Genomic DNA, 23,500 nt, shown 5'->3' with positions numbered 1-23,500 from the left:
AAAAACATATTCTGGCCTGATTACTTCTTGTAACATGAGGCAAGTTTAAAGAGAAACAAGACAGCAGTGAAAACAACAATCTTTAATATGATACATGTCTGCAGCATACAATATGTCATCACAATGAAATAGGTTTTAAGTACAAAACAGTACAAAGGAGAATTCCAAAAAACACATTATTGGCCTGAGGGTCGTGCTTTTTGTCCGTCAAAATTTCTTCAGCAGAGTTTGGTAACGGTGCAGGACTTCTTCAGGGTTTGTAACTGCAAGAAAATTCACAATATGAGCTCAAGTGAACATAAAAAGCATAACGACTTTGATGAAATACAAAATAAATTGTACTTATTTAATCATTTCTGTAATGAGTTTGATAAATTTCTGTGAATTCTTTATACTTTTGACTGTAATGCTTGAAATTAATCAATTATCCTCATTTATGAACATGACAATAAATTACTCACAACTTTATATTTTAGTTACATAAACAAGAACAACAAAAAAGAAATCAAAGAAAAAAAATCAAAATTGCCATAAAAAATCAAATTTGTTTAGACAAAGAATGACAAAAGCAATGTTTTAATTGGCAATTGCTGTGTGTATTTATTCTTTATAAATATTATTCGCACCTACAATTTGCATTAGCATGAAAAACATGGCAGTGTAAAAGAAAAGGAAAAAATAAATAAATAGGCAATTTCAAATTCAACACAGTTATTCACAAAAATATGTTTTAATTTTCAAACATTTACATTCACTGTTGGGTGGTATTGTTGTCTCTATCATATTTGAAAATAAATAAATAAATAAAAATAAAATAAAAACGGCGAAAGAAAAGAAAATGGGGAAACGGCATTTAAACTCTTCATTAATGTAAATAATATGTCCACTTGGAGGATTTAGCTTACTTTAGCTTACTCTCCTGTGGCTTCACGGATTCGTCTGGGATGTCTTCTTCACCATAGCTGATCTAAAGCGGTAAAAAGACGGAAGTACGTCATCATTATTTTAAATAAACGCCTTTCTTTGATTTTCCCAGAAAGACGTGCGCTCAGTCAAACGAGCACAGAACAACAGACTTTATTACTTAGGCTACGTGCTTGTTTTACAGGTGCCTCTCTCCTGGTAAGTAACAAAAATGTTTGTAGATTTTCATTACAAACTTTGAAAATGTATACATGAAATAACTGAAATTATTGCAGTAAGGTAGACAGGCTCTTACGTCACGTTTCAAACACAGAGATAGCGGCTTGAAATCACGAGGTTAGCTTCTTTATAAAGTTTGATCAGTTTAAATATTTACATGTAATTTATCCAATATTTAAAAAAAAAAAAAACACTGGCTTACCTGCCAGATGAAGAGAAATTCAAACTGTTGCGCGCGCCTCGAGGCTCTCCGGATTAATCTGCACGTTCACTTTGGGGGTAGTTGTGCTGCATTCAAGTGCGCTGGGAATTTGCAACTTTACTTCCCCTGGCATACTTAACAAAAACACACACTCGGGGGGTTTTTTAGTATTAAAACTAATTATTTAGCCTTGTTGTTTTACATATTTTCCTGACATTATTTAATATATATTTAAAAAAGTTCATTTTTAGAACAATATTTAAAAAAAGTTAAGTTTTGAATAATTTATTATCATGTTTTTAAATGAGGATAGTACTTGATTAATTTCAAGCATTACAGTCAAAGCGATAAAAAAATTCATAGAGATTTATCAAACTCATTACAGAAATGATTAAATAAGTAAAATTTATTTTGTATTTCATCAAAGTCGTTATGCTTTTTATGTTCACTTGAGCTCATATTGTGAATTTTCTTGCAGTTACAAACCCTGAAGAAGTCCTGCACCGTTACCAAACTCTGCTGAAAGAATTTTGATGGACAAAAAGCACGACTCTCAGGCCAATAATGTGTTTTTTAGAATTCTCCTTTGTACTGTTTTGTACTTAAAACCTATTTCATTGTGATGACACTTTGTATGCTGCAGACATGTATCATATTAAAGATTGTTGTTTTCACAGCTGTCTTGTTTCTCTTTAAACTTGCCTCATGTTACAAGAAGTAATCAGGCCAGTATATTTTTTTTACAATGTAGTTACTTTACCCTTACCAACAGGTTAGCATTGTCTCATGTGGTGAGGTCAGAAGACCAAGTGTGTTCATGTACACTGTACGGGAAGGTAATAAGTGGCATTTACTACTGAAAGTACCATGTAATAGAGTGGAAATAGGTCTGACTTTCTTTTACAGTACAGTTTCATTGTACTTAAGGGGTAAGTACCAAGTACTATTCAAGTGAACATACCCGGTATTTAGTAATGAAAGTACCATGTAATAGAGTGGAAATAGGTCTGACTTTCTTTTACAGTCCAGTTTCATTGTACTTAAGGGGTAAGTACCAAGTACTATTCAAGTGAACATACCCGGTATTTAGTAATGAAAGTACCATGTAGTTGAGTGGAAATAGGGCTGACTTTCTTTTACAGTTACAGTTTCACTGTACTTAAGGGGTAAGTACCAAGTACTATTCAAGTGAACATACCCGGTATTTAGTAATGAAAGTACCATGTAGTTGAGTGGAAATAGGGCAGACTTTATTTTACAGTTACAGTTTCACTGTACTTAAGGGGTAGTTTCTTTGGTAAATTCATGGTAAATACCATGAAACGTGCAGCGAGTGCAGACCTAAAGGTCAAGGTACTTTATTTGTACTTACCTTGTTCTTACATGTGGTAAGTACCATAAAAGACACCTTTGCACAACATGTAAATACCCAGTAAGAATATTATAAATACCCAGTATGTACCACATAGGTATGAACCAAATAGTACCATATAAATACACAGTAAGTACAATGTAAGTACAGAGTAGACACAAAAAGTACCATGTAAGTACCCAGTAAAGTACCATAGAAAGTACCATGTAAACAAACTGTAAGTACCCAGTAAATTCCATAAAAAGTACCATGTAAGTACCCTGAAAGTACCCAGTAGTTACACTATAAGTACCATGTAAATACCACTTAAGTACACTGTAAGTACTGTACTGTAAAAGAAAGCGTTACCCGATTTTTATAACATTTTGTACTAAAAAGAGAGAAATGTGTAACTAATTTCCTAGTGTTTGACTAATAAGTGATATTCTTTAATTTTTAAAATCTTATTTTAAAAGGTTTTCTCTAGTCTCATTGTCCATGCAACTATCTATTATGTGATGCATGACCACAGTGTCCTAATTATTTAAATGTGATACACGTGGTCCCAATAGAAAACGCTGAAAATAGAAGGTCTGCACTTTTCCTCCTACTTTGAAGCTCTTTGCAGTGTGGCTATAATAATTCATTTTTTAATTATTCTTACCCAGAACACCAGTAACTGTTCTAAAAACTGATTACTACAAAAAGAGATAAAAATAGAAAAATCTTAATCTTTAGAAACAATTCACTGGAAAGTAGTAATACTATCTGCCCATGTAGCAAGTTCTTTTAACCTAACAAAAAATCTTATGATAAGATATCAAAATCTAAAAACAAAGATTTCATTCAAAAAGAGATAATTAGCCAAAAAATCTGTTAGAATTACTTCAAATTGTTGTTACAGCTCAATAAGTATTTTTCATGCTAATTTTTAAGTAAACAATTTGTTTTTTTGAGTTTTCATGCACATAATTAACACATTGTATAAAATAACTGTATAAATTAACACACAATTGTGTTAATTTATACAATTATGTTTATTAAAGCGACAAAACATTAGTGTAAAAAGTGGAAATTATCACATTTTGAACAAAATCTGAATAAAATGAGAATACCATCTTAGCACAAGTTGGCCCATCTTATAAAATTCTCCAAAACCAACACTAATTAACATAAATCTAAATTTTTGTTTTCAAAATAAGGAAAATAAGTGCCAGTCTAACAAGTAAACATTTATTCAACTATAAAATAACAACCTTAAAATTGAGTTTTTTGAGTCTTAAATCAAGTTTTTCAACTGCCAAGAGTACGAAGCTAAAGGATTTTGTCTTATTCTAATAATAATTTTCTTATTCGATTCTTGACTTTTGAGAAAAGCTTGGAAAGCTGTAGAGTAAAGAGAAGTTAAAACAACTGAAAACCTGGTAAAATATCTTAAATTTCTAAAAACAGGGTTTTAAATCTTTGCAATAATAAATAATTTGCAGTGTATCACAAATGATTTATTCAATATGTATTTAATACCAATTACATTAAAGCAAACATCTTCTTTCACAAGTGAAATTTAAAGAATGGAGCGTGAATTTTAGACTGTTTGAGTTCTGACTGTGAGATTTATAAAGAGTTGTAGACTAATGTAATGTGTTTTTAATGAAGAGTTTGACATGTGAAACAGATGAGCTGGGAATCAAAAGTGCCATATTGTACACAAAGTTGAGTTCAATTTATTTAAGGTATTATGTAATTTGATGGTCCCTGAAAGAATTATTTGTACAAGAGAAATGTAGGACCACATTGAAACAAAGAATTACATAAAGTCCAAACCTTGATTATCACTGCTTGAAGTGTTCATCTCAGAAACACGAGGGACCTACGCAGATTAGGTTGCAGGGGTATTGTGTGAAGAGTGTTTGGCTAAAGACTACCAACACTGCTTGTTGATGATATGATATTAACACCACTGCCAGATTATATCCTTGATGTTATATAACCTCTTGGAATTCCACCTCTCCCGTTAAACCTGGATTTAAAAAAAAGCCTTTGTCTCCAAATGCAGCTGAAAGTCGGAATTTGTCAGAGTTTTGCATCAACTCTAAACATGACCAAACTTAGGCTTGATGGTCTACAGCTGAGAAAAGAAAAATAAGTTGCCTGGCATTTCTGTTTGTGTAGACTGTGGCTTCCTCTTGAGGGGAACTATGGGTGGCAGAGGGAGGTGTAAGGATGTGGGGAGGACAGTGGTGGCTTGGCACATACAATTGTGGTTGAGCGTCGGTCCTTGTTGGCTGGCTAATGGAGAATCTCGTGCAATTTATCAAAGCACTGGAGTGTTTTTATGGAGTGAAAGTGAAGGAAGGAGAGAGTTATCATTACAGCTCCTGGAATAGCATAATTAGAGAGAAAAGCCTCTCTGTCTGTGTGTATCTCTGTGTGTAGGAGTGTTGTTTTTTTTTCTCTGTCTCTGGAGGCATAAAGCTGTATGCCGTACACGGTACAGTTTTGTCACACGTTTTTATTGCCATTACTTTGACTCCATACAAAGTGTGTATAAGGTATGTGCTAACGATATATGACAGAAACTATTTGGTTGTTACTTTTTCTACGTGTGTGTACACTTAAACCTACATTATGCACACCTGTGCAGCACTCAGCAGTTACACAGTCAGGAGCTGTAAGCCAGCAGGGGAGCATGTTAACAGATAACTCTGTCATGACTGACAGGAAGGGGGTGCGGGGTTCCTCCGCACCAACGGTCCCACCCACAATTCTTAGGTGAATTTCTAATAAACCAATGCTGCTCTGCAGAAACTGTGTCCTAGAAAACGATTCAGGTTTTGAATTTTTTCAAAAAATAGCATAATCGTAATTAAAAGACCTCTGAGAAGACTTGGAAAACAGATCAAAAAAATCTGTTTTCAGATTTAGTATTCACCCGGACCATGGTATAACTAGTATAGTTGTACCTTCCACGCCGTGCATTAATTTCTGATAATGCACTGCCATGATCTCTTACTTAATAACTCAACAGCAAACTGCAGATTTGTAAGAACCAAGAAAACACTGAGGAAAAGCTTAAAGGATGTTTTAGGTATGCGGAAACAAAAGCCATAGAGTAAACGTGTGATTACTCTTGCTGTTTGTGTGGAATATCTTCTAGACAAGCATGTATTTGGTTTGAAATCATGCCCATGTGTAAAAACCAGGACAATGTACAGTTCAGAGACAATGTGAAGTTAGGAGCAGTTAAAAACCCATCAAGGCTCCATTTAGGAAATAGGAAGTGAACGCTTACCATGATTGAATTGTAAATGACAAAATCATTTTCTGCTTGGAACAAAAGTGTAGCCAACTTATTCCCTTTGTGATTTAGTGCTCCATCGTTTATGCTAACAAAGAGCAGATTAAAGGCAAACAGCTGTGGGTGCACACTTCCGAGCCCACTTTAGCACACTGAGGACTAATTGCATGTGTATGTCCGTACACACTCCGCCATTCTCCTTCATCATCTTGACTTGATTAACAACCGCCTGTGTGTAACTGCAGTGCTGATGAAAGACAAGGAGCTGGATCTGTCACTTCTGCATGGGCATTACAATCATGGCAGTTTATACAACAGAGGAGCACTAAAGTTGGCCTTCATTAGTGGGATTAGAAGCCTAATCTAAAGTAATGTTCAAGTCTCTCATCCCAGACCTCAAACAGCCTCTCTCGAGAGGCCTGTCCCCCTGCACACCAACCATAACATCTCAAACTTCAGACGCTACCCCCATTTCTGAATGTTATCCCCTCTCTCATCGACCCGAATCGTAAAGGAAGGGGTTGCAGAGGGTAAAGGACCCCATGTGATGGTGCAGCTGTGGAATGATTTATTGCTGGGTTAGAAGAGAAAAGGACCTGCAAGCAACAAGTTGTGGTTTGATTATGGGCTCACCTGCCACCGAATTGTAGTATGCAGTTCATTATCTTGTTTACGGGACTCGTGGTTCCTTCCCAACCCCTTTTAGACAATCGTCTCTGTTAAGAGAAATCTAGACATACAAAAGTTTCTCTGCACTTTTGTTGTCATTAAACATCAATTGTTTTTTTTCTCTACAATTGCTTGATACAAACTTCATGTAGCACAGAAATAATGCTGTAAACCCTGTTCGGTAACCAAGCCAGTCTTTTAGTGCTTTCCTTCTTTTCCTGGGACAGGGGTAAGCCAAAGGCCAGCAATTGACCCCCCAACATGGGCCAACTGACACCATGCATTGTCAGATTTAAGTGGCCTGGATTAGAGGATCACATCTCATCTTGTTGTCAAACTCTTGCCAAATTCTACCTCACTAAACAATACCTTTGTGATAGATACAGAGGATGAGAGTAGGAAGCTGCTGTTAGCAGATGAAACAAAGAATGGAGTGACCCGTGGAGATGGAGTGCAGAGGCTTTTGTCCCATCTATAGTTTTTAAGGGGTTTGGCAAAATGGGGCAAAGTAAAAGGGAGGCAATAAATAACTTGTCACAATCTATGAACCAACCCTTAGAACAAAGAGATGAAGAGAATCGAACCCATCTGGGGTCTGGGGTGCCTAATTATAGGATACAAACCCAGGCTTGATCCACTTATGGTGGGCCTCCTTCAGCAGATGATCTCTCGATAAACGACCAAAACATTTTATGATGCATTTTATGATACATGACTCACAATGTATCCTTATGGAAGAGTCTCTTTTTAAGCAGCTCAGGTCTGTGCCCCCTTAGATCCATCAATAACTCCCACAAACACAGTTATATGCTTATTATGGGGTTTGACATGTCCAGGCTTTTTTCTGTGCCTGACTTTTCTTTCCTATCCTGCCTCAGCATCTGTGAAACATCTGTCCACGTAGAGTCCTTCAAGCACCTCTTCTTCTTTTGTCAATATCTGCTTGCCTCCTTTGCCTTGTCCTTGGGGTTTATTGCTGCTTTAGATGTCTTGTAAAGCACTCACTTATCTTATATTTATTCCGTTTCATGAAATGGGGTTGTGAAAGGATCCAAAATTCAGACAATCAAACACAAAAAAACTAGAACCAACCAAGTCTAGACAATAGGGGAGTTTAACAGAATGATCAAACAATGAGAAAACAAAACTTCTATAACTTAACTGAAGATGGTCAATTAACTAAAGAAGAGTAAGTGAATCAATGTAGTCGAACTAGTGTGAATTCTTAATTACCAACCTGTACTGGCAATGATGTCATAGAAAATACAAGAAACAAGCTAACAAAAAGGGAAAGCAGTATGATCTATATAAAATAAAACAAACAAAAAAACTAAACCAGAGCTGCACATTTAGAAAAATCAAAGTATAAAAATTTGGTTTCATAGATCATCTGTTTACAAGTTTTCAAAGAGTTTTGCATTTTTGTTTTTGTTTTATGGAAACATGAGTTTTCAGGCACCCACCAACACCAATTTCAGCGAAAATAATTTAGCTCATTTTTTTTAGTAAGTTCAGAACTGCAGAATCAGAAGGCGGGGAACTGAAAGAAAAGACAAACATTTATTTCAGTATTTTAGAGACATCAGTGTTGCAGGTCAGCAATGATCAGCACCGTTTTCTGGTTCTCAAGCTCTTGTGTGCCAGGTCAAGTCTGAGCTGAGCACACTACGGTACATCCTTAAAAAAAAAATAGCAAAAAAAAAATACTTTATTTCAAGTTTCCGTTCTCACTATACAACCAAAAGTGTCTGCCAAACAATCACTTACACACTGAGAATGTGCGTTCCAGTGACAACCGGACGTAGACTCCTTCCCTTGCAGTTGGTGACTTGGTTGGAGACCAGCAGCCGCAGCTGCTACAAGCTTAAGTATTAAAAACAGAATATCTCCTGCTAGAAAGAACCCAGAAAGAACTAAAACATTAGTAGCCATCTGCTATGCATGTAGTTGTCTGCATAAACTTCTCTGCTTATTGTGTTTTCTATGAATTATGGCAGGGCTTGTTTGAGCAGGAAAGAACACATGGTAAGTACCAAAAACTCACTTAAATTATTTTGTAACAACTAAATTGTTACTTTTATTCATTTTGTATTTTGATGTGTTTTATTTAGAGAAGGACATTTCCTCTCTCAAAGGAAGATGGGCCCAGTATTTATATCACAACAGCACTTGTTTTTTTCATGCATCTACAAATTGCTGATTGCCAAATATAAAACAAATACTTCCTAAATCAATCATAAATTTAGACTTAACATAAAAACTGGACTTGACTTCAGGGGGCCCAGAAGTCAAGCCCAGCCAGAGAACAGCCCTCCTGCTGTGCCAGTAGGCATTGTGCTGGACCCATGGGCGCGATGGAAGGGCAGTTCTCTTGCTTGGTTGGGGCTTGCATTTTCTGTGCCCCTGGCCCCCCCTGCTCTCTGGTGCTGGGGGCCCCTTTTGAGCAACATCTACACCTGACAGTAATGATGAAAAACCTCCAGCAACTTGTTGCTATCTGATTTTATGTCTTCCTACTTCTTAATCATCCCCCAACTTCTTCAATCACCCTTTTTCTCTTATTTCTTTTGTACCCCTACCCCCCATCTCTGACACCCACCTCTCTACTTTCCTTTTCACCTTTCCTTCCATTTCAATAAGAAATGTATACAAATATCATTAATATAAATAAAATGTAGCCTCAATTACAAAAGAGGTATAAGCAAATATACACCTCATGTGTAAGAAGATTCTTACCCCCTATTGTAGCAGTAAAATGGCCTTCAGTTTATATCTGTTTCCTCAGCTGCTGGACAAGAAAAGTTAAAACAAAAAGGAAAAAAAAGAAACACAGGCACATCATCTTCCTCCCAGGGCTATTGTTTTGGGTTGTCTACTGATATTTTGGATAAAATTTCAAAACCTGGACAAAAAAATGTAACCCTTAACCTGACTGGGTTCAAGTTAAGGGGAGAATGTCTGTGTATGAACTGAATGAACTATCTTGAAAGTAAATCACAGAAAAAATAAGTAAAGTTCTGTGACTTGAACTCAGCGAAAAGCTCAAACATGTTTAAATACTTACCTTCTCTTCAATGTCAACTTGCACAGCAGGTTGAATCTTTATGAAACCATATTTCCTCATATTGTTGTCATTTATCCTTTTTAGAATTGTGAATAAAAAAAATGTTGTGGTTGGTTGGAAAAAAAATCGCACATATTTGACCCAACAGAAAAAGTGAGTAGTTTGGGGAATTAATGGTGATGAAAAATATTTGCTAAACAGATATACTATTTAAACAAATATTTTTAGGTGTGTTTTTTTGCATAGTTTTTCACAGTGTTTGATTGATGGAAACTTATTTAATGTTCCATAAGTTGGGCACTGATGGGAGTATAGAAAAAGGTATCACTGTGAAAATAAGATTTTTTTTGGGCTGTGAGGCAATCACCCAAATGGGCCCTTATTAAACCAGGGTCTAGTTCGGACTCACTGGTCTTTTGCCCAAGGTTAAGACATAAAACATGTCTTACTTTCTTTCATCTCTTTTACCTTTTATTCAGCACGTGAGAGCTTTACTAGGTGCTGCTGGTACGTAGCCTAACTGAGGCCTGCAGCACCCCTCCTGTAAAGAAGAGGGATGCCAAACATCCTCTGATTTACAGCTTGAAACACACGCTATGCCTTTGCTTCTTTGGGCTGTAAAAGCCAAATGAGAGCACAATGTCCAGATCCCACTTGCTATATTAACCTGCATTCTTTCCAGTGGAGTGGAGTGGCTGCATGAGCCGTCTGTAACTACATTGTGAAAAGAGGCGAACCTTCCAGGCCTCAACAGGGAGCTCATGTGAAGGCCAGATGGAGGAATGGCTGTGATAAAATCAGATGCTGACCTTCTATTACACACAGGGCAGTCAGTAACATGTTCTCTCTCCAACACAACAGCAGCTCTGCAGCCCCGTCTGACTGCAAACTCTCCTGTTCACATTCCACTAATTTATTCAAAGAATTTAAGGATAGTCTGACCTTTAACCCTATTTTCCACTAGCATCATACACTTCTTACAAACACTTCTGAGACTCCTATCTCATTGGCATGATATGAACTTTCCTTAAAAACATTATATAAACTGTGAGTATGTACGTGTTCTGCCCTGTAGTTTATAATCATTCCACTAGGGGCAGTAGAAGGCCTTTTCCTGTTCATTTTAATGGATGCTTCCCAATCTCAATAACACATGTTTTGCTATATTTTTTTAAACTTTATGGTGAGAATAACTCATCTATTGTTATTCAGTTTTAAAAGACTACTTGCTGTATTGAAAGACTGAAAAATTAGTTGAAAACAAGTTATTTATAAAACAGTTTACACCATGTTAAATATGTGTGGATCAAATTTGAAACAGTTGGAAATAGATGCTTTCTACATGTCAATATTTTTCTTGAACTAACATTGTTGTGAGCAAAAACTGACCAAATCACTCAATGAATCATAATTGATATTATCTATATCTTATATAAGAGATAAACTTGCAAAATGTTTTTGTGGATTTCATCAAAGGGATTATCTTGACTTAAATAACATTTGAATTTTCTTTAAGTTTTTGTTGTGGTGGGTTTTAAAGGGTTAAACAGCAGTTACTAATTCCAGGTTGTTGCCCTCGGGGACTTTACACTTAAATGCCTTATTATTATTAGCAAGTCCATAATTAACTTAGAGAAATGGGAAGGGCTTAAATCAGTTGTTTAAATGCAGTTTTGCGTCTATTTCAAAGACATAAAATCCTGTCTGTGTTGGAACAATAATAGCTCAGTGTTGCAAATTTTTGTGAGATAAATTCCAGAGAAACATCAATATCTGCACTAAATTTCATGGCAATCTGTGCAAAAGTAGTTGAGACATCCCTCTGCAAACACGTGCAATGCACTGGCAGACAGTTTTACCCAGCTATCAAAACAACAGATATTAGGGCTCAACACTATTGAAACCCAAAGTAACACAACACGGAAAAATATGCGTCCATGAAGTTCTCCTGTGCCTTTGAAGTTCTGAACATTTTAAGCATATTGCTGTGGCTCCTGCTGAGAATGCCTCCAGGACCTTCAGCTGCCTTTACTCCACCGATTTATCTCAAAATTAACTTTGCTATGATTTAGCACAGTTTCTCACCGGCCACTGGAATGCGACAAATGACGGATGTATTTTCCTACATTGTTTCACCTGCTCTAAGTGGAGCCAGATGCTGCATGGTCCTTTGTCTGTAATTGGAAGCACATGCAAAGCAAAGTCAAAAGCAAAGCAGAGCCGACACTGCAGACAGACCTCCTCCTTCTTCCTGCCCCCGTGTTTCTCTCTTGTCCACTCCTTTCAGGTTTGGGGTGTCCCATTTTGGCTCAGGCCAAGTGGGAGGCCACATTGCAAAACCTGAGATGAGTTACTGAGTGAGCTTACCTGGCATTTCATGTCAAAGTCATTTCAATGGGATGACTGTATCATGTGCCCTTTAAGTTATTCCAATCGTTCACAGTTAAATGTGAGTGACATTTCAGGGTTTGCAGAGGATGGAGGCCCTGACATTGACTATGACAGGCTCTGAGAACACAGGCTACTCTGTAATCCTTGTATGCTACAGTCTAAAATGTCTGGAGGCCAGCGAGATCACTGACTCTTACATCACCACTTTGTGTAAGGGCAAGATTGCACAAGGGAGGAATGAATATTTATCAAACTCCTCAACCACACCATAATTTTAGGATGTACCTCAGTGATGCAAGGACAGTATTATTCCATTATTTTTTCTGGATGTCTGGACCCCTATAACTCAATCAGATCGCTACAGCTATTATAAAATCATTTACATGTGAAATAGAAACTTTAATCCTCAAAATGAACATTTAGTATGATGAAAACATCTGTCTACATCACCCAGGATTATAAAAAAGAGCAGACTTTAAATTCAAAATTCTGACAGAAACTATTCTGGTGACACCTTGAAAGTATTAAGAGCACAGAAATTCACTTCCTATTTGTCTGCACTAAAGTTGTAAACTTAATGATCAGAGTAATCTCTTTGTGCTTAATAAATCCCCCTCCACGAGGAAGCTGAATGTAGCCAGTCTTATAGCTAACCAGTGTTCACCTTGATTCCCAAATTTGATTTTTACAGAATTATGTCAGAAAACAGTTTTCTTTTGAGTGTATTTTTGTTTTTGTCTGAAGTTTGTTAATGATGAAATATTACATGTAGAAAATCACATCCTTAGTAAACGAACTGCAACAACACGAAAAACATTTTCCAAATTAAACTATTATTTTGTGCATAATAATTCAACATAGCATACAGCTCCCATGTCACAAAACACATTTTGAGACATCCTTTCAGCGTGAGACAATAGCATCCTCTTGTGGCATAGGTTTGCCAACACAGTCTAAAAAATTTCCAAATTAAACCCTTCAGTCAGAAAATGTTTACTTTGAGGTTGCTATATCCCTCTCCATTGCCTTCTTCTCTGTGTCCATATAGTTTTTTATAAGTAGTTGATTTAATCATAACACACCTTGAGAAAATTTGATATCAAACTATCTATTGAATATGTTATTATTTCATAAGAGCATGTCAAAATCAAGAAGCAGCTTGTGAATAATGACTTGTATCCCTCACATCAGCAATTTCAAGAACCACAAAAAAACAAGGAAGTTCCTTTAGTAAGTGAAGCAGAGACCTTCACTTAACATTATAACAGGTTACTTATTTTTCTTTTAGGTCAATTAGTGGATTTTGCACATAGCAACATGTTTTGTTAAATCCATTGTGGATTTTACCTTAAAGTCCCACTCCAATCATCTTTTGATCTGTTTTTTAAAGCATTGTCAGTGGTCTTTTAAATTATAATTGTGCAGATTTTTAGCCCAAGACGTGTTCTTTTTTCTGGACATAGTTTCTGTAGAGCTACATATAGTTCATTAGAAATTCACGCCACAGTAGTGAGCGGGACTGTTAACACAGAATAAGCATGCCCCCAATTCCTATCATCCTTTGTTTACATTCTCTCCTGCTATCTTTAAAGCCCCTCACAACCCCGACCTAACATTACCGGTGCAACAAAATGGTGAGAAATATGGGAACTATCTAGTTTTACAGTTTTGAGCCATATGACAGCTCAGATGAGGAAAGCAAAGATGTACATGGATCAAGTGGATGCATCAGAATGGAGCAGAGCAGGGAGCTTGTAGCATGCCAGTTATACCTTCTACCTCACACCTACAAGCTTTTTTCAACAGCATTGTTTCATCTGCTTCTTATTCACAGTGATTTGAAAAAACACAGTCTCAGAAATGCAATTTTGAGCTTACCGGTAATTTTCTTTATGTCCTCTGTCATGGAAAAAATGCTGCAAGAACTTGTTAAAAACACCAAAAACACAATTATTAGTATTGGAGTGGGTCTATAAATAGGTTATACTGACTTACAGCAACCACAAAATCATCCTCAACTGCTGTGACTTTGTCTTTAACTCTGCCAGTGAGCTTCTGTACAGTTTTTTGAACACATGAAGTAGATTTGTGGAAATTTCTTGATGTGTTTTCAGCTGTTTAGAGTTTGTAAAGGCTAAAAATTCAATAATATTCCACAATAGCTACTGAGAAAAGAAAGATATACATAAGAATAAACATATTTGGGTCTGTGATTGTAAAAGCAGGAAGCGTGTTATAAACAACACTCAATAACTTTTGATTGAACATCTTCCATTGAGTAAACACGAGGCTACATTGAAGCGGGCTAATTACCATGTGTCAAAGAAAATGTGTATTTTGGTGGTGGTTAAAAACACATTTTATGGAGTGCATTCAGGAAAAAGGAAATTGACACTTAACCATAGCTCAGCTGTGAAGGACTAAACAATTTTCCCTAAGGAAACAAAGACATAATCATGCTGGTCTAGATTTACAGTTTTATCACAGAGCTGATTAAACACACACAGCTGTGGACTCACATGTCAAAACACACTTTTACACACTGTGAGCAAATGCATACACCCATGTGTACCTCTATAAACAACACCCGTCCCCATCATGATCTTGATTTAATTAGCAGCTGCAAGTGTGTACATAACTGCAGCTCTGATGAAAGACAAGGAGCTGGTTCTTCCACTGCTCCAGAAAAGGCCCTTTGCTTAACAGTGGACTTCAAAAATTGGGATTAGAGACCTAACCTGAAGCGGCGACCAAGGTCTCACCCCCAACTTGGAGCAGCATTTCCAAGAAGAGACTGTCAGGTTTAACCCTTGTGCTATCTTAGATGACCCCACCCTTACATTGACTTGTTCTCCCTACCATGACAAAGGTGGATAAAGGTGGAAAGATTTCATGTAATCCATGGACACCAATGAAGATCACAAATCATTGAAGAGAAAAGGTTCAGCGCACTGTCTAGTGGGTCCAGATGACCCAACTCCCAATGTTAAAGTGCCTAGGATAGCACAAGGGTTAATATTAAGCCTTCAAACCCTCCAAGGGACTGCTGCCAGCTCTATTTGACGGTCGCAAAAACAATAGGACCCCATTTTATGGTACGGCTGTAAAAGGATTTACTGGTGCGTTGCTAGAAGATGTTATCTTTAGGTTTTTATGTCTGATTAGAGCTTTAACTGCTTTCCAACTGTTACAAATCTCACCATTTTTTTTAAACTGTGCTTCATTTCAAGGACCTTTCAAGAATATTTGATCCACTGAAGGAAAAATTCGACATCCAGAGAATAAATTCGGGTTAATTTGATGAGCTACAGGATTTCCATCTGCCATGTGTTTCAGGGATGGAGCTCAAAAAATTTTGCCACCTGGTTACTGTTGTCAGTTATGAGATACTCATAGCTAATATCACAACTAATCTTATTTATGCAGTGAGATGTAACCAATATTATATGTTTGGTAACAAGAAAAAATTGGTAAAATTCTATTTGGAATACATTTTTTTCTTTAATTTGAAAGTTTTCTCTTCAAGACGATATGTAAAGGATTAAAAAAGTCAACAAAAAAATAATGAAACCTAATTTTGCAAATGAGTTGATTTTGGTTGATTGATGCCTCGTCTATACCTTCTATCTAAACTTTCTGTATGTGCTTAAACAGTTATGTTTATAGAGTTCAACAACAGCCTTTAAAATCAACATGGAAGTCATCTCCAAGTGCATCTGCCACAATGGTGCTCCTGTGAAACGTTTAGTGGAGCCTGTTAAGTTGATATTTCAGACAAATTATGCTTTTAGTGGTACAAGCAACATATTTGGCATGGATGTACCTTAGGATCCCCTCTTTCTGAATAGCACGTTTGCCACAAAAAATTTAAGATTTTGAAATGCATATATTATCCTAAGTTTGATTCGTCGTTGCATGATTGTATTGTTTTTGTGTGTTATTCTTATTTTATTGCTTGAAATAAACCATTTCAAATCAAATCAAAAAATATATATATTATATATATACATACAGTACCGACCAAAAGTTTGGACACACCTTCTCTTTCAAAGAGTTTTCTTTATTTACATGACTATGAAAATTGTAGATTCACACTGAAGGCATCAAAACTATGAATTAACACATGTAGAATTATATACATAACAAAATAGTGTGAAATGACTGAAAATACGTCATATTCTAGGTTCTTCATAGTAGCCACCTTTTGATTTGATTACTGCTTTGCACACTCTTGGCATTCTCTTGATGAGCTTCAAGAGGTAGTCACCTGAAATGTTTTTCACTTCACAGGTGTGCCCTGTCAGGGTTAATAAGTGTGATTTCTTGCCTTATAAATGGGGTTGGGACCATCAGTTGTGTTGTGCAGAAGTCAGGTGGATACACAGCTGATAGTCCTTCTGAATAGACTGTTAGAATTTGTATTATGACAAGAAAAAAGCAGCTAAGTACAGAAAAATGAGTGGCCATCATTACTTTAAGGAATGAAGGTCAGTTAGTCCGAAAAATTGGGAAAACTTTGAAAGTGTTCCAAGTGAAGTCACAAAAACCATCAAGCGCTACAAAGAAACTGGCTCACATGCGGACCGCCCCAGGAAAGGAAGACCAAGAGTCACCTCTGCTGCAAAGGATAAGTTCATCCGAGTCACCAGCCTCAGAAATGGCAGGTTAACAGCAGCTCAGATTAGAGAACAGGTCAATGGCACACAGAGTTCTAGCAGCAGACACATCTCTACAACAACTGAAAGGAGAATGTGTGAATCAGGCCTTCATGCTAGAATATCTGCTAGGAAACCACTGCTAAAGAAAGGCAACAAGCAAAAGAGACTTGTTTGGGCTAAATAACACAAGGAATGGACATTAGACCAGTGGAAATCTGTGCTTTGGTCTGAGGAGTCCAAATTTGAGAAATTTGGTTCCAACCACCGTGTCTTTGTGCAACGCAGAAAAGGTGACTGGATGGACTCTATATGCCTGGTTCCCACCGTGAAGCATGGAGGAGGAGGTTAGATGGTGTGGGGGTGTTTTGCTGGTTTCACTGTTGGGGATTTATTCCAAATTGAAGACATACTGAACCAGCATGGCTACCACAGCATCTTGCAGCGGCATGCTATTGCACCCGGTTTGGGTTTAGTTGAAGGAGAGTGATGGAGTGCTGCGCCAGATGACCTGGCCCCCACAGTCACTGGACCTGAACCCAATTGAGATGGTTTGGGATGAGCTGGACCACAGAGTGAAGGCAAAAGGGCCAACAAGTGCTAAGCATCTCTGGGAACTCCTTCAAAACTGTTGGAAGACCATTTCAGGTGACTACCTCTAGAAGCTCATCAAGAGAATGCCAAGAGTGTGCAAAGCAGTAATCAAAGCAAAAGGTGGCTACTATGAAGAACCTAGAATATGATGTATTTTCAGTTGTTTCACACTTTTTTGTTATGTATATAATTCCACATGTGTTAATTCATAGTATTGATGCCTTCAGTGTGAATCTACAATTTTCATAGTCATGTAAATAAAGAAAACTCTTTGAATGAGAAAGTGTATCCAAACTTTTGGTCGGTACTAAATAAATAATGTACTAGTATTCTGTAGGTACCCTTCAAATTAAAAGACTGCATTTTGTGCATCAACAGCCCATATTGTTTAGACTGAAGAAAATAGTTTTCACATATTTTTTGTGACAATTAAGAATATGGATGCCATCATTAAAAATGGACGCCACGTTGGATTGTACTTGTTGCAAATGTGCTTTTCTGAAAGAAGCTTTCCAAGGTACATCCATGCCAAATTTGCTCCTTGCACCTCAAAATGCATAGTATTTTGATATCAGGTTCCACTATATTCCACTCTTCATGAAAATAGGTATTAGACACCCTGGACAGGTTTCTAGTCCATTACAGGACCACATGCACACATACACCCCTAAAGTATAATTTTGAGTTTCTGCATTTTGCTTTTCAATCACTCTCAGTTGGGTTTTCTAGGTGAGGGTGTTTTAAGATCAAAGACCCAAAATGCCCCATGTCTGACATATGCTTATATTGCACTTTTCTACCTTGCTTTTAGGCCCAAAATGCTTTACAGACACATTCACCAGTGCACACACTCATACTGTATCCTCCAGAACCAATGTGGGATTTCAGTGTCCTGCTCAAGGACACTTTGACACATGGCGATACTGAACCCATGATCCTCTAATCACAGGTTGACTGCTCTACCTCTGCACCACAACGTATGACCTCAGGTTCTTCATTGAGGATGTGCCATATCTACTAATTAAAGGTAGGGGTTTTGTTTTGTTTTTCCAAATAACATAACATACTTGGACATAATGCTTTACTCGCATATGAACAGAGTTTGACTTTCAGATTGAAGGGGTTTTAGATAAAGGCTCAACACATACCCACAAAAAGAGTTTGTATTACACCTGCAACACAAATGTAACAGCAGGAAGTCTGTGCAGTCAGTAACAAGAGGCCAAGAAGATCAGAGACTCACACAAGGACACAGGAAACACAGCAGGGAGAGCAGGACCCCTGCTTTAGCTGCAGATGAACTCATAGCTTGTACATAGGGTCACACAGACTTTAATAAAGATAGCAAGGGCACAGATAGATAACAACATGTCGCCTGTTTTTTTTAAATACAAAAAACCCCAAGTGAGCCAAACAATGGTGTCAAACAAGTATTACTAGAAACCTATGGAGCTCCTATTCAAAGTCTTAAAATTCTGCCAAAAGAACAGTGCTTGTCCAACACTGTTTTGGATGCATTTTGCACAATAACAAAAGGGCACAATGACAAAATCTGTTATTAATGTTAAAATAAATGAATGCGAATTGTCAAACATACTTTTTACCAAACATCCATAAAATTATATGAGGGAATTTTCAGTCATGTCTTTACTGTTTAATAAATGGATAAGACACAGACAGTAACTTCAGTTAGCAGACAATGATACTTTTCCGTAAATCTGCAGCAACATTTAGTCTGGTCTTTACTTTGACTTAATCAAACTTTATGATTTAAGACTATTTCATGAAGTATGAGATAACTAAAATATTGTTTTTGATCATTTTGTTTTTGGTCATTTTTCTTCAGTAAAATTTTTTAAAACTTTAAATTATTTGTACTCATTTGTGGATCATTTAATCCTTTCATTGAGTTATAAAAGACTAAAATTGGAAAAAGACAAGACGAAAGTTACGTTGCTCAAGGCAAAAACGACTTCGTGAAAGAAAATACATGGGATTTATTCATTTGATTAAAAAAATACACCAACATTTGACAGTGAACAATAATTGAAAGAAGTTTCAAAATAGCAACAACAGTAATTCAACTTGCAAATTAGGAATGTAACACAAGCCTTAGCACAACATTTCAGATTCTTCCATTTAAAAAAAAAAGGTATTAGTCACACTTAGCATGATGAAAAGTGGACAAGAGGCACAGACAAGTCTTGATCTCATAGTGCAGAGTTTTACCCAGCTGAAGGTCCCTGGTTAAAGGTTTTCACTGATTAGGTCAATAGATTTTATACGAATATCTGTTATAATAAATGAAAATTATTTGTGTGTGTGATTGCATGGTAATGATGGACGTGCATTTAATGTGTTCTGACAGACTGCAGCTCCCCAGCTCCCTGACTAGGATGAAGAGGATATCATTTACAGAGATGTGTAAAGGCTAGAGTTATTAATCCTGGAGGAGCTTAAATCCCAGAGGCCATTCACTAATTTGGATTACTAGTTTCATGTTTCTTTTCCTTCTTCTTCTTCTTGTCACTACTGATTAGTTTGTTGGAAAATTTGTGTAACCCAAATCAAGATCAGAGGAGGTGAGCAGCGGTAGGAGGGGAAGGACTGGAGTTGACTTCATACATTACGGTATCATTTCATGCTCGGTGGAGCCAAAGATCTTCTGTGTCCTGACATCAACTGTAATCAGTCACCACAGCCACTTTTAGACTTTCAAAAACACAGAAGATAGAAAATGTCACTGAAACACTAAAGATTACTAAAATAAATAAATTGTAAGATTTGAGCCTGAAGCAACATTCACATCACCCTCGGCAGCATGGGTTTAGGTGACCACTTTGAAAGAACGGGCTATGTAAATGCACGTTTCAGGCTTCTGCTTTCAATACTCTCGTGTTCATCATCACTACGCTAGTTTTTAGGTCTATTAAAATGCGTGGCCATTCAACGCATGTTGAAAGTTAAACCAAGTTGAACTTTGACCAATTAGGGACTCTGATTTGGCAGTGATGTATGGAAGGGGTTCTTTATAATTCACAGAAGAGCCAACCGTTTTAAAATTGATCATGGAGGAGAAATTATTGATTGTGGTTTGTGCCCGAGTTGTATGACAACGTATATCAACATAAAACAAATGCTTCCCACCCCTCTGGCTCCTCCCTATTCCTCCAGATGGGGGGACATTTGAAGTTGTTGCGGCGTCCGTTAGAGCCATCTGTCCCTCCGCCAGTATCGGAGGATTTGTGTCGCGGTGTGCCTCGGGAGAGAAACACATTTATTCACTTGGGTGTGCTCTGAAGCACAGAAGTTTACATTTAAAAACCCATTTTGGTGTTGAGTTTTTGAAGGCAGTGATTAGCGCTCTTGCCTCACAGCGGCCCTCGGTTCAAGTCCCTGCTGGCGGACCTGAAACAGAACAGGCACCTTTCTGTGTAGAGTTTGCATGTTCTCCCCGTGCATGTTTCCTCCCACACTCTGAAAACATGCTTCATAGGTTCATTGGTTATTCTGAATTGTCCCCACGTGAATGTGCTTGGGTGTGTGATTCGTGGCCCTGCAACACACTGGCGACCTGTCCAGTATTATCCCTGCTTTGACCATGAGTGGCCAGGATTTGCTCCGGCAGACCCGTGACCCCTAAAGGGACAAAATGGGTTAGAAGATGAATAAATGTTAGTGTTGAGTTTTTGTTTTTGCATGACTCTTTAAAGTTATTAAACCGATGTGGTTTTGTATTTTCCGAGTGCTGGCAGCTACGCCCTAACGTAGATGACCGGCGGCTACTAATGACGCCATCAAGCGGAAGTACCATCCAAATTTGAAGACACTATTTTTTCCATATCCCTCAACTTGGAGAGATAAATGTAGAGTTAGGGAAGCGATTTGGATTTGGCCCCAGTTTTTAATATTTCAAAATAGAGATGTGAAAGAAAAAGCCTGGAGCAAGATTGTACTGTAGGTTCAAGCAATAGTATCTAGTAGTGACAGTCCACTGTGAACACCATTAAGCTAAAAGAACACATGACATGCCCAGTGTGAACGTTGCATATTGACTGTTTTATATATAACTGAACAAATCAAGCCGTGCTTCCGGTTCCAACCAAATGAAGTCAATTCAGTTGCCATTTTTCTGAGATATGTCCTTCGCCATGTTGGAGCCAGATGTCCTCTGTGATCCGTAAGTGGTCTGTCTACATTTCTATGGCAACCACTCTCTCCAATCAGGAGTGAGCATGTTAGAAGGCCACACCTCTACCACCGACATCAGGCTCTGGAGAATCTGTCAATCAAATGCTTCGAATGTTCGACGCGAGGCCCCATATTTTTAATGAGGTATCTGATTGGCCAGTTTGTAACTTGAATAATTTGCGCTACAGCAAAAATGTCATTTCCAAAAACATGTTAATAAAAGGCGGTAGAGCAAGAATGGTTATTCTGACAAATATAATGAAGTAATAGCTGTTGATTTCTCAAAGAAGTCTATGGGATTTTCGTCTTTTTGAGACCTGCAGAAACTTCCTGTTTGGATCGTGAGGGGGGAAGGGTTGTTCAGTCCACCTCTTATTTTACTGTCAATGAGATAACATCAGAAAGAAGCTCAGAGTGATTAAAAACTAAACTTAACAATAATATCTGCTTTTCTCGCTAGCTTGATGACATTTTCACGGCTGGAATGTTAAATTAGGAGATGGAGGTAGGCGAGCAAGAGAGAATTGCTGCTACATTCCTCAGACTGTAAGTAGATTGGATTTTGTTAGGTTTTACTGAGACAAATTCTGAGCCTTTTTATTATTTCCCATAATATGGGCACTGGCAGAACCACACATAAGAGCTATGCAGTAAATCATGCCAGTATGTCCTTAATAATCCAGAGTTGACACTCGAAGGGCTTTTTACCAAAGCCCAAATTGATTTCCATTCCCTTTTATTCTCCACGTGAGAGCTTTACTAGGTGCTGCTGGTGCACGCCCTAAGTGTGCAGCACCCCTCCTGTTAAGAAGTCGGATGCCAAACATTCACAGATTTAAAGCCTCAAACACACTTTGCCTTAGCTGTTGCCATCTGTAAAAAGCCAAATGAGAGCACAATGTCCAGATCCCACTTGCTATATTAACCTGCATTCTTTCCAGTGGAGTGGAGTGGCTGCATGAGCCGACTATAACCACATGGTGAAAAGAGGCAAACTTTCCAGGCTGCAATAGGAAACTCACATGACGGCCAGATGAAGGAAAGGCTCTGATAAAATCAGCATCTGACCCTTAGTTGCATTTTGGACAGTTCAATAATGTGACACTCCCACACTCTTTAAATGAAACTGATGATTGCCAATTTAGTCAACAAATAGTCATCTGAGGATATTACAGTCTCATAAAGATTTTGCTTTTCAAAATACAATACATGCGTTACTTTTTCTGCTAAAATGTTTATGAGAAGTTCTATTTATAAGTGCAACCAACTTCTGGGTCATTTTGCAAAAAGAGTTTACTTAGTTTCTGATTTTATTCAAACTAATACACTGAACCACAGTACAGCTTCTCATCCTGGTAGAAATATCATCTTTTAACTTCTAAAAGTGGAGACTTTTTTATGTTTATGTTTAATGGTCTGCAGTGTCATAGCAGCTGTGAGCACACCAACAACCTGTGTTCACACCGCCCCTGACATGGCACGTTCAAGAGACCACTTTCAATAAAAAGTCCTTGTAAACGCATTCATATCTCTTCACGCGTAGCTAGTTTTTCAGACCATTTTTGGGCTCTACGTAGGAAACGCTCAGCCATTGAACTCACGTTGAAAATTAAACTAGGTTGAACTTTTACCAAACAGGGACTCTGATTTGATGGTTCGGTATGAAGGGTGTCCCTCTTAATTCATGGAAGTGCCAACCGTTTGAAAATTGGTCATGGAGGAGAAATGAACAACTGTGGTTTCTTCCAGGCAGGAATAAAGTGACAAGAAGTCTTTTAAATATCAGAACAGAGCTGTGAAAGGAAAACCCTGGAGCAAAATTTACAAGATTTGCACCGCTTGGAAATTTTGCACCAAGCCTCTTCCAACTGTGGGTGGCAAACATGCGCTAGTAAACAGTACAAAAAGCAAGAGAAGAAGACAGCTCTCCCTGCTTGTCTAG

At 37.5% G+C, this 23,500-nt stretch overlaps 1 long non-coding RNA gene across 1 annotated transcript; it reads right to left on the bottom strand.

Annotated features, from left to right (window-relative positions):
• Window positions 1-223: 223 nt before the first annotated feature.
• LOC111947495 lies at window positions 224-1,388 on the bottom strand. The gene is made up of 3 exons (XR_002873352.1): window positions 1,346-1,388; window positions 906-967; window positions 224-263 (listed from the first exon to the last, which is right to left on the bottom strand). It is a non-coding gene; the product is annotated as an uncharacterized LOC111947495 (long non-coding RNA).
• Between the last annotated feature and the right edge of the window lie 22,112 nt (window positions 1,389-23,500).

Source organism: Oryzias latipes, chromosome 6 (assembly GCF_002234675.1).
Source record: "Oryzias latipes chromosome 6, ASM223467v1".
In the NCBI taxonomy this organism is placed as follows: domain Eukaryota; kingdom Metazoa; phylum Chordata; class Actinopteri; order Beloniformes; family Adrianichthyidae; genus Oryzias; species Oryzias latipes.
Note: the sequence above shows the minus strand (reverse complement) of the source record. Positions and strands in the feature narration are given on the sequence as shown.